The sequence below is a fragment of the Triturus cristatus genome, chromosome 8, assembly GCF_964204655.1.
Source record: "Triturus cristatus chromosome 8, aTriCri1.1, whole genome shotgun sequence".
Taxonomy (NCBI): Eukaryota; Metazoa; Chordata; class Amphibia; order Caudata; family Salamandridae; genus Triturus; species Triturus cristatus.
The window spans coordinates 1,132,239,491-1,132,251,647 of NC_140591.1; the positions used below are offsets into that span (position 1 = coordinate 1,132,239,491).

A 12,157-nucleotide genomic window follows, 5' to 3' on the forward strand; every position below is an offset into this window, starting at 1 on the left:
CACGCTGTGCCTCCTTATAAAATATTCATGAAAATAGCTGTGAAATTGAAGTAATCGAGTAGCATTGTTAATGCAGTCTGTAATTAATGTAATTAAATATTAAAAGTATTGTAACTTCATGGGTCTGATTAGCCGTGATTTGTGTTTTTCAAAATATAATTAAGAAAGTGCTACAGTTACTTGCCATATGGAATGCTTTTCTCAATTTCAAAAGCATTTCAACACTGTGTGAAACTATCTAATAACAATTAAATTTGAAGCTGTTAAATGGCAAATACATTAGGAGATGTGCACTTTAGGGGTTAGGAAGACCAAATTGCCGAATTAGAGAACAGATCACGTAATTAATCATTTTATTTGCATGGTCCTATAATACTTAACTCAATGCAATTGGAAACAGTAGTACATGTACAATTTTAACCTAATATACTTAAATATTCCCTTATGTTTGCATTAAGGGACATTATAGTTGAGAAATAAAAACTAAACAAACACTGAAACTGACAAGATATGTTATTGGCACCGTCTCCTCCCTAGCTCACACCATAAAATGCATGCTTCTCTCCAATAAATGCTGTACTTGCATTGTTCTTGTGGCGTCAGTAACCATGAAAGGTCAGCTGGTTCTTACAGTGTATTGTTAACATTTAGAGCTCAACTATGCACATGCCCTTAACGTTAGTAGTTTCCAATTATTTTTTTGTTTTTTTTTAACAATAACATTTATTAGAGCATTTAATTTGGTTATTTTTTTAGTAATCATAACTGACAGCAATCGCCTAAATGAGATTGTGATCAGCATTTGTAATGTTAATCTCAGACATTTAGTTCGTGAGCCATAATTATAGAAATGTTCTTTAGGACATCAGCAGCCTGGGTTCTTGAATCAAAACCAAGGTTGATGAGCCAAGACTACGATTTGTGAAATTTTTTCCATGTTCTAATGGATTTCCGTGAAATTTGTCAACCCTCTAGTATTTGCCCCACCTTTCACTGGTTAATCTGTAGTCAGCCTGACCCTTTAAAACGTCTTTACAATGCATGGTTCGTGGAGAGTGGCACCCGGTCTGCAAAAAAGGTAATGGCAGAACTAGAGAAAAATCTGAGCGAAAAACCTTACTCCTGACCAACCTATACTTAGATTGCATAAAGCAGCAGTTAGAACACAAAGTGAAAGTGTTTTTCAGGTAAGTAATATAAAAAAATGTTTCTCCTAACTACAACCTGAGAACCTGTGCATGGACCTAAAAGTACAAACATGCAAAAGATTAACATTTTCAAGACTGGATTGTCAAATTTTATAATCACAATATCTGAAAAGTCGCAAAAAGGATTGACATGCTCAGTCGCCAAGCTAATTTTGTTGTAGATTGGGTCATTAGGTTTGGTTGAGAGCAGAGAACAAGAAGTTGTGTTTTCATACACACACCAAATGTGATTTTCTTTAAAACCTTTGGACACTTTGACAGTAATACCAGGACCAGCCTTTAGTGCAGGGATACTGAAAGTATGGTCCAGGACCGCATGCGGCCCTCCTGACCTTTAATTGCAGCCCTCTGGTGAACAGCAGCACTGGGCTGCTATTCGCTTGACAAAGCAGGAACATTCAGAAAGCTTTAAAACAAACTGGCATACTTTATTTACACGTTATCTAAAGTAACGGTAAAGGTGAAAAGAAGGTGTCCTAGACAACTTGTCTTTAGAAACACCTTTAATTTTAAAGACATCTTGCACTAAACATGTAAAAACATGATAAGCTCTCTGCAAACTTCAAAAACTGTATATTTTTAACACGCATGAGCGATTTACCTTAATAGATCAGATTATGTCACTGCATTGAAAGGTCTTTATTATCAGGGATAGTTTTCAAACATGGTCTTGGAAACATTAACTAATTATCTAGGATCATGCAATTTTGCAAGTGGGAAGCCAGGGCTGATACCAGGTTTTCTGGTTTCACATTTTTTAATTCAGCCACCAGATGAGTATCCCTTTTCCTGTCACATTTATTTTACATTGGAAGTTAATGCTTTGAATTTAACTCTGGGTGCATGAAAATAAAAATGGGTGGCAGACAGAAGTCACGTGAAGGCTAGGTTTGTTGTCCACACCATGCATCTGCTTTGCGTCCCCCTGTGCCCACTTTTCATCGCTGTGATCCTCACATTGCTGGCATCGGTGTGTCCCTGGGGCATGCCACAGACAGTTCTTTTCCGCGCCCAGGGAAATGTTTGCAAGTATCCATGCTTTAGCAAATGCAAACTGGGCCCACGCTCAGGACGCCACCCTTGTCTACGTTTTGTTTGTTTTTCTTTTCACAGCACTACTTAATTTTGCCCCCTTACCTTCCTCCTACAGCTCCCATATTTTCACTATAGAGACATTAAGGAGGATGAGCGGGTTGAGGGAATCAAAATGTGGTTTTGCCGAGGGCATTTTCTGAGCAAACGCCATCTCTGCTTAAAACTATACTTACAATACCTCATGAAGACTAGGAGAGTTGCTTCAGCGTGTAAAGTAATTGTTATATGTAATCTATGAGACACCCAATAGTGTTTATCTCATGTCAATTTTGCTGTACTGTGGTAATAAACTCGTATTTGACCTTAGCACTGTAGTAGCAAATGTGTGAATGACGAGTTATTGGGCGACACTTATTTTCACTGCCATCAGGAGTGCCCACATTTGTTTGAGAGACACATGAACTTTAGGAGGGTCTCCTGAATTCCCTCCAGTGGAGCCCACTCCACTGCGGACTTCTGAATGGTATAGATTTGAGCTGTCATCAGTGATGTCATCAATGATATGATTTAACGTCTTGAGTGATGTAATATGTGAGGTCATAAGCAGTGCATCAATAGGGTACAAGTTACACTTAGGTCAGTTAAATATAACAGGTGAATTTCTGTTTTTTTCAAAAACATTGTTTATTATAAGACCTATGTAGATTTCCACTGTAACCATTGTGTTTTTAGTGAATTTTCAAGTATTTTTTCAACACAAGTTGAAATATTAGTACCTTACCTACGTATAACTACACCTAAATCTCTGTTCTTTTCAGTGAATTACTAGAGATCTTTTAACGAAAGTAAGATGTTATTACTATACTTAAGTATGCTTCAGCTGTACACAGCGGTATGCTTGCAGCCAGGCCCTGCAATCAAACCCCGTGGGCAACCAACGCCCGTGGCGCAAGGCCTTCAGCTTAGTATAGCAGAGGGAAGGACATAGGGCCTGGCCTGCAGTCAGACCCTTTGCCCAGCTCTCCGCAGATGGCCAACCCCACAGACAACCACCCCACATTTCCTTTTCCAGTCCCAGTACTCCCACTGAATCACATTGGGGTGCCCTTCTAGGTCAAAGGGGAGTACATGGGAGCAGTGGCATATAAATATAAATTGTTATGTCTTCAGGCAGGGTCCCTCCCACATAGGCCAAAGAGTCAGAGTACCCCCACCTTTCCACATTGTAACGTATTATTTTATGAACTCAGGACAAGACCGAGTCCGAAGTCCTCAAAATGTCAGCTGTAATGTTTCAGTTGATGTGGCGGCCTGTCAATCAAATAGCTTGATCACACCAAGATATCACTATATTTCAAACTTTAATTCCTCAAAAACAACTTTACACCAAATCACAATAAGCACACTTTCTGAGTAAAGATTTAGCTTTCTGTCAAATTTGGCGTAATTCAAATTAGCAATTTTTTTCGGTCTCGCAGCCCAAAATGTCTATGGCAAGTTGTGTGGGTAAAATGCGTTTTGGGATACCCCTCTTTTTCATCGCCACCGCTTGACAAGTCACTCAGAAACTATCCATGAAAAAGGCTGAGGTGAATTAACTTTTTTGTTACGATTTCTCAAAAGGCATTAATCAGCATGGTGAAGAGCCATTAGTACGTGGCTGTTTGTACGCATGCCATTACTTCCCAAGCGTTACTACGCTTGCGATGTAACAACGCATACCATTAGTACGCAGGCTGTTACATCGCAAGCGTTGTTACAACGCATGCATAGTAATTGTATGCGCTATTGCCATCGTTATTTTTAAGGCGCATCTGTTTCCAGACGCATCCGTTTCCAGACGAGGCAGAAAGCCGGAGCAGGGAGGAACCAGGCGAGACGAGAGGGACCACGAGGAGAGAGGTGAGTGGGTCTGTGTAGTTTTAAGGGTCGTGTTGTGTTTTTGTAGTGTAGTGTACAGTAGAGTAATTGTGTATAGGGTAGTGTAGGGGGTTGTGAAGGGTAGTGTTTGCAAGTAGGTAGTGTACAGGAGTGGTGTTAGGGGCAGGGTCGTGCTTGGGGTAGTGTTTTAGGGTTATGGTAGTGTTGTAGTGTAGGTGTAGTGTAGGGTAGTGTGTTAGGGTTTAGGGTTGTCTTAGGGGTTATGTAGGGTAGTGTTTCAGTGTAGGGGATGGACTGGGGGTAGGGGTTGGGTCGTGCTGGGGGTAGTGTTTGTGTAGTGTAGGGTAGTATTTTAGGGTTTACAGTAGTGTCAGGGGGTCGTGTAGGGAAGTGTTTGCATGTAGGGGCAGGACTGGGGCACAGGTTAGGGTCGTGCTGGGGTAGTGTTGAAGGGATTAGAGTATTGTTGTGAAGTTTGTCTTGTGTAGTGTAGTGTTTTTACATTTAGAATTTTGTGTAGTGTTGGGGTGTTTATTTATTTAATTTAATGTTTGTAAAATATGAAAATGTTCACAAAGTAGTGATATGCGTAGAAAGGTTATGCGTACTAAAAGTAAATTATTAGCTTAATAATGCCTTTGCAAAGTAATTGAATGCGCAAAAAAAATATGCGAAGTACAGGCATTTGCGATGTAAAAACATCGCACTAAAAGCATGCGTAGTAATGGCATGCGAAGTATCGTCTTATATTCATCAACACACCTGAGAAACTCACCCATGCAGGCCCAGCCTTGCTGCAAACATCTACCAATGAATCCTCCCAAGTATGTGAAAATAAACATCATCAGAATCCCTCAGAACCACACACCAGTGCTTTACCATTGTCATGGCTAGTAGGATTATGCTGCAAAGAGGACCAAATTATGCAACAAGGTTATATAAATCATATGGCCAGAAAAGGAAATGTCACCAGTGCATCTGCCCAGCTGTACATAATCCTTGGAATCTGAGGGAAGGGCCTCACTCTGCCCTTGTGTTGGGGGTAGAAAAGGGATTCTTGCTTATGGTATGGTATGTTATGGTATGGTATGGTATGCAATTCTATAGTATGGTATGCAATTCTATGGTGTCATGATCTGAGCTCACACCCCCCCCCCCCCCACCACCAAGCTGCATCAGTCAGATTTCTAAACCCCTTGTGAAAGGACTCAGTTCAAAGCACTAATACCAATTAGAAATCTGATTGTACTGCAACAATCACTGAGCAATGGTGTGCAGGAAGCGTTTTCTGGTCACTAGCAGTCTTAATCAATGAGTTCAGGCACACAGTGGAATTTAAACCCTCTTTTGTGAATGAATAATTCACTCAAAATAGCACTAAGAAACACAGGATGAAATTTAAAATGTTTATTTCTAAAACCCAAGTCTGGTCCATAAGATATGAATGGTAACTACACAGACTGAGAAAATAAAGGTGGTAATATATGACACGGCCAGCAAAAACAGCATTAAAATTGCTATCTTGGTTAGCATGTTCCTAGCATCATAATGCCATATTGCATCTTCTAAGGTCTATGCTGAATTGTAGCAGAAGCAGAAAGTAGCAAGCCTATAAATGGAGTTTCTTGAGATGGCTCATACAGCATACCTTCTCTTGGTAGAAAAACAGCTGTTTAGCTATTCTCTATTAAAGCTTTTGCCTGGGAATGATAAGTGCTAAGCCGAAGTCCATTTCTCTGCACTGCTATCGGAGCAGTCGCTAACTGGTGCTGGTTGTTGCTGAAAACCGGCATGACCTCTAGATTGATAGTTTTGTTGCAAAACCCCTCCAAAATACCTGGGTTTTTCTAGTTCTTGATTGCCTATTTATCTCAAGTATATAAAATAAGGCACCACTTGGAGACACTAAAGTCTCAGTAGGGCAAAACAAATTGTGCCTCAAATGTGTCATCTCGATTACCATGACAAAGATGTTTTGCCCCTATAACTAAAGCAATAGAAACATGTCATCTTTCTCTGTAAGCATCACATTTCCTAATAAAAAGAGATCAAACTAATCGGCAAGCGAGCACATGATAAAAATATAAAAGGTCTCAACAGGGCTTGTCCCAGTGTTCACAACATACCCAGATTGTTAAATGAGATAGCTGCATTTAAATGCAACTTCTTAATGCATAAATGTGGGCTAATGAATAAACTATTGCATGAAATTCTAAATAACATATTTCATAAAAAATTGAATACAATAACAATATATTTTATGCATATTGATGTATCAAAAGGCAAACCAGGCAAAGCATTTTGTCTATAGCTAATGTGGATGATTGCAAAAGAAAAAGTAAAAATAGGAAAACACAAAGGGGTACAACTATCCTTTGACACACTCTTTGTCATTTTGCTTCAGAAAAGCAGGAATATTCTTTTTAATTTTTAAACTGGAGAAACAATTATAAATGAGTTCATTTCTTTTCATTTGCTGATTGCGTCATGTAGTCTCCATAATATCAAGAGATCTTTGCCTTTGAAGTTGAGGTACTTGGAACAGCTGAGGTATGTTCATTGTGTTGCTGCATTGTTTATGGCTTGGCAACAGATGATGAAGGAGATTGGCTGATGCACTGGAATAGATCCTGTAAATCTATGTAATCCAATGAGGAGGACATCTACTGTGTGTTAACTCTTGCTAGCATAGGTGATTCAAGCATTGAAGGTGTTTTTGTCTCAAACACTGGAAGATAAGTTTGCCCATCATATTGAGCTTATTTTACAATTGGCAATTGCAGTGCCCAACAATAGGCTTCATGCATTTTTAGTAGTCGTACCTGTTGTTTCACATTAATTGATGCCATTGGTGGCACTCAGCCGCGGTCGGTAGTAGGAGTAACTGCAGGGCGGTGACGTGGGGAGGAGGAGGGGCAGGGTGGGGGGTAGTAAACTATGGATTACGGAGGTTTACAGGTAAGTTAACATATAAATTAATAAAACAAATTTCGTTGCGTGCACTGCATCGCATTTGGGGATGCAGTGCACGCAACGAAATTCGTTTTATTGATTTATATGTTAACTTACCTGTAAACCTCCGTAATCCATAGTTTACTACCCCCCACCCTGCCCCTCCTCCTCCCCACGTCACCGCCCTGCAGTTACTCCTACTACCGACCACGGCTGGTGGCACTCCCAACAGAACCTCCGGACGTTTCTTGCAGTTTTTATGTCCCATTGGTCTGAAAAAGGAACCAGGTATTTTAATACTATCAAGAGCAATTTTTAAAACATAAAGAATTTGTGATAGTTTAGTAGGTCCCATGATCTGATAACAAACATTTTGTTTGTTGCTTAGAGCTTGATGGCTGCTTCAATGCATTAAAAGGACAGTATAGAACAGGGTTCTCCAACCTTTTCTATACTAAGAGCTACTTAGGTTCAGTGAAAATCATCCCGAGCTACTAAATATATAAGTGCTGTAATAGTGACCACATTAGACAATATTACATTAGTGGCCACTCTATGCAAGATAACTAGAACTGAGCACCTCAGTGCCCCAGGAATGGTTGCCAGGAGTAACGTAAAAAAGCTGATTACATCAGTTATAAATTTGCCGGGCACTGCATGATTTTGCAATCAAATATCAGCTGTAAATATAATTTACATTTATTTCTCCAAAAATCAGCTTTTGATTTCTGTAAATTCTACATATTTTCATCTCAAGTACACACTTTTCAATGTTGGTTTACATATGCTAATTCAACCAAACAAAAGCTTCTAAACTAGTAGGCTGAGCTGCACACAGGAGAGCTGATTACAGGTAGCTGGTGAGCTCCTGGTTGCGCACGAGCTACTCGTTGGAGAAGCCTAAAATAGAAGGAAAGGAGTGCCAGGAGAAGGAGTGCAAGAGGGGCAAAGAGAAACGGGGAACAAAAAGAGATGGAATTATGAAAGAGTGATGTGAAAGGAAAATGCTGCAATCTCCCCACACTAAGCTAAAGTGCTTTAAAATGTGAGTGTGGTTGTAACCTCCTGCACAAGCTATTAGCTTCCTCTAGTATTATCCCACTATTGTTTGCTGTTCTCTGCTTGGCTCCTGGATGATATTAAGATGGTGCTTAATAGTACATGCATGTCCCATGCAGATAGTAAGTCACCCTGATAGTGACTTTAACTGGCCCAGCACGTGTATATTCTTTAACTTATAGAAGGCAATAAGATTGCTAAATGAAAGTTGCTGCCTTCATTCTGGCCTGTCCAAAGGCAGATTAGCACTAGGAAGATATTATCATGTACTTAAAGGGTTGTAGAAATAATATGCAATATGCAGCAATATAAAGAAACCTATAAACACAACATAGTGAGGATGAAAGACAGTGATAATGTTTTACATAATGTTGAAGCCGATGGCGCATGGTAAATCTGATATCTGGAATCAAATTGGCTCCTTCACTGAGGCGTGTAGCTCAGCATTACTGGCTGATGGAGCAGTCAATACGGGCACACTGAAGTGATTTCCTTTATTGAGTTTCTCAAGCCATGCTATTGAAAGCTTTCTTGTGTAGGTTTGTAAGTGGTACATAGGCGCACAGTAATAAGTAACAGAGCCTTGGGGATTTATGAACAAGGGGCAGAACACTGAACTAGGATACCACATAAATTTAGTCTGATAGGAATAATCACTACCTGAGATGAGGCTCTGCTAATCAATATGAAGCAAGTCTGGCTCAATTAATGTTAATCTATCAGTAAACATTCATGTAACATCAGTCTGTTTATACTCGTTTGCCTATGGTTATTAGCTACAATGAGATATGGGTCTATTATTACAAACACTGAATTCATTAAGTTTTTCCAACGGTTATAAATAAATGTATGTTCCCGTAATACATTTACAGTTGGATTAGCCTATTGTGAAATCAATAATATCAAAGTGCAACAATATTGAATACTTTACAATGCCTACTACTACCACAAACTCATGGTAAGCATATATTTCAACGTTATTGCCGACACCCATGAGCAATACAGCTGTTAACTAGCCTCCTAGAAATCATGGACCTAAGCCGGGAGGAGTAATCGCCCAAGTGCATAGTAGATAAAATAAACATGTCAGTTTGTTTATTTTTCTAATGTTCAATTGTTTTTAGGTCTTAGATTTTCCTTTGGTGTAGGAAGGAGAGTAGTTGGCACAGCGTGACTGAGAGAACGCGTTTTGAAGAAAGAAGCTACTGCTGCGCTGCTGGAGAGGAGCTATTTCTCCTATCTCGAGCAACAAAATTGTACAAGCATTTGCAATGCAATAGGTCTCGCATTTGCTAAAGTTAGAGCTGTTGGCATTGAAAACAACAATGTTTTTTTACCTTTGCTTAGTGCTATTGCCATTGGTATGACCTTGCGATGCTGGAAAACGAGTCAATGGGAAATAGGTTACGAGGGAGGGGAGGTAAGAGTGATATGCTGCCTAAAAAAAGTAACATCCTGGAAAAAGCAAACACTTATAGGGAATGCAAGATTAAGTAAAGCATGTGAAATGTAAGCAGGAACAACATGGTTACCACGGGGCTCACAGACTGCTGTGATGAGCTGCTGGCGATGGAAAGGCACACGGAGCTGCATCTCCGAAGCTGCAACTAAAATATAAAGCGCGGTGCTCACAAAATGGGCACTGCAATGAGAGTTCAAGTATGTTGAAAGTCAACAACATCCTGGAAAAAGCAAACAGTGAAAGGGAATTCAAGATCAAGTAAAGCATGTGAAATGTAAGCACGAACAATATGGTTACAGCGGGGTTCGCAGATTGCTGTGATGTGCCGCTGGTGATAGAAAGGCACAGGGAGATGCAGCTCTGAAGCTACAAATAAAATAGAAAGCGCGGCACTCGTAAAATGGGCTCCGCGCTGAGAGTTTAAGTTGATAGTCAACAATATCCTAGAAAAAGCACACACTGGTACTGAATGCAAGATAAATAAAGCATGTGAAATGTAAGCGGGTACAACATGGTTACTGAAGGGCCTGCAGACTGCTGTGACATGCCTCTGATGCAGGGCCGGACTGGGCACCGAAGCCGGCCCTGGCAAACTGCTCGGCCAGGCCCCCTGGAGGGGGTGGGGGGGGCGGCCAAGCTGTTTTCTCGAGCCGGTTTCGCCAATTTTGTAACAGGGGGCCGATATTGCAGGCCTCCTGTAACAAAAACGGCCCCACAGAGGGCCAAAACCGGCCCCCACCCTAGCGGTCCACCGGGGAAATGCTCGGTGCCCGCTATGGCCAGTCCGGCCCTGCTCTGATGATGGAAAGGCGCAGGGAGATGCAGCTCCAAAGCTGCAATGAAAATACAAAGTGTGGCACTCAAAAAATGGGTGCCGAGCTGAGAGTTTAAGTATGTTGAAAGTCATTTCAAACATGGAGGTGGGCGAGCCGCACCGTGCAGCACAAAAGAAAGATGTGACTGCCATACTTGAAGATACAGCTCGGCATGCCGCGCTGCAACAATTATAAAGAAGTAGTCCCCAAAGGTACCTATAACTGTGTTTGGGCGGTGCTCCTGACCGAAAAATGGAAGCGATATATCGGGAGCTCCAAACAATGAGGAGCCAGCAAACAAGAGCAACGCAGGAGTGAACCCGTGCCGAGCAGCATATACAAACGATACTTCACTTGTGTGGGTGCCCAAAGCAGAGTAATACTAAAAATGTATAAAATCAAAGCTGCGCTTATGAACACGCTTTGGTGCCCCCACCCCCAATCTCTACACATTTTTGGCCCTTTTTGTGGATGGCACTTGGCCCACCCACAAAAGTGAGAAATCATTTTTATCAGGAGACCGAGGGGAATGCTGGATGGTAGGATATTTGTGCCGGTGCTGTGATCCCACACAGAAATGTGAGGAAACTGTGGTTTAGCTAAATTTGAGGTTTGCAGGGGATTCTGGGTAAAAACAATGTTTGGGGATCCATGCAAGCCACGCCTTCCTGGACATCCACAGGTGTCTAGTTTTCAGAAATGTCTGGGTTTGGTAGGTGTCCCTGGATGGCTGCCAAGCCAAGACCAAAAACACAGGTGCCCCCCTATCGATCACAAAACAAACTGTTTTGGCAAAGGGGGCACCTGCGTGTTGGTCCCAGGCTTGGTGGCCATCTTGGTAGCACCCACACCTACACTTAGTAAAAATAGCTCCTGGTGTCTATTAGACTTTCTGCTGCCCCAGGGGGGCAGATTGGGGAATGTTGCTCATATCTGCCCCCGAAGAGTAGAAAGACTGTGCCCATTTGTTTTGGAGGGGTGGGGGCATTAGCCATTCTGGGCAGCCCCCACCCCTACACTAAGAAATAAATAGTCCCGGGCACCTAGACGGCTTTGTGCCCCCTGAGGGGAGCAGATCTGGGGCTATTGCCTCACCTACCTGCTAGGGAAGCAAAAAGACTTTGGTCCCTATTTATGTGGCCATTGTGGGCATCCCCACCCCTCGTTTATAAAAAAAAATCCCTGTTGTCTAGTAGGCTTTCTGCCCCCCCCCCCCCCTCGGGTGGATCTGGGGTAATAACCCCCACCTGCTCCCAGGGGTGGGCAGAAAGACTGTCCGTTTTGTGTTTGGGGTGGGGGCATTGTCATGCCCATTCTGGACAGCCCCCACAACTGCATATTCAAAAAAAGATAATCCCTGGTGCTTAGTGGGCTTTCTGCTTCCCTGGGGGGGGCTGGTTTGGCATTAGTGCCCCCAAACTTGCCCAAAAATGTTTGGGGGAGCAAAGGCCCAGGCCCAAGGGGCCGCTCCCTCCTCCCTGGTGTCTAGTGGTGGATCTCTGCTTGGGGACTTCCCTCCTGCGGCGATCTCCAGGCAAGGATCCTCTAGGGAAGGGTACCATTGGAAATGGGAGATTTTCCCTTTCCAATGATACCTCTCCCATGTATGATAGTGCTCGGGGGGCTGTGATAGGCCAGTGAGCACCGAAGCAGTGAACCTGAAATGAGCCGATCTGCTCATTTCCCTTTCACTTTCAATGTAATGATATCAGCGCGCCTTGGGCACTGATCGTCATTACATTGAA

General features: G+C 42.1%; 1 protein-coding gene across 1 annotated transcript in view; it reads left to right on the forward strand.

The window, feature by feature from the left end:
* Positions 1 to 12,157, forward strand: part of AFF3 (ALF transcription elongation factor 3) — a 1,727,663-nt gene that overhangs the window by 568,122 nt on the left and 1,147,384 nt on the right. The window lies entirely within an intron of this gene.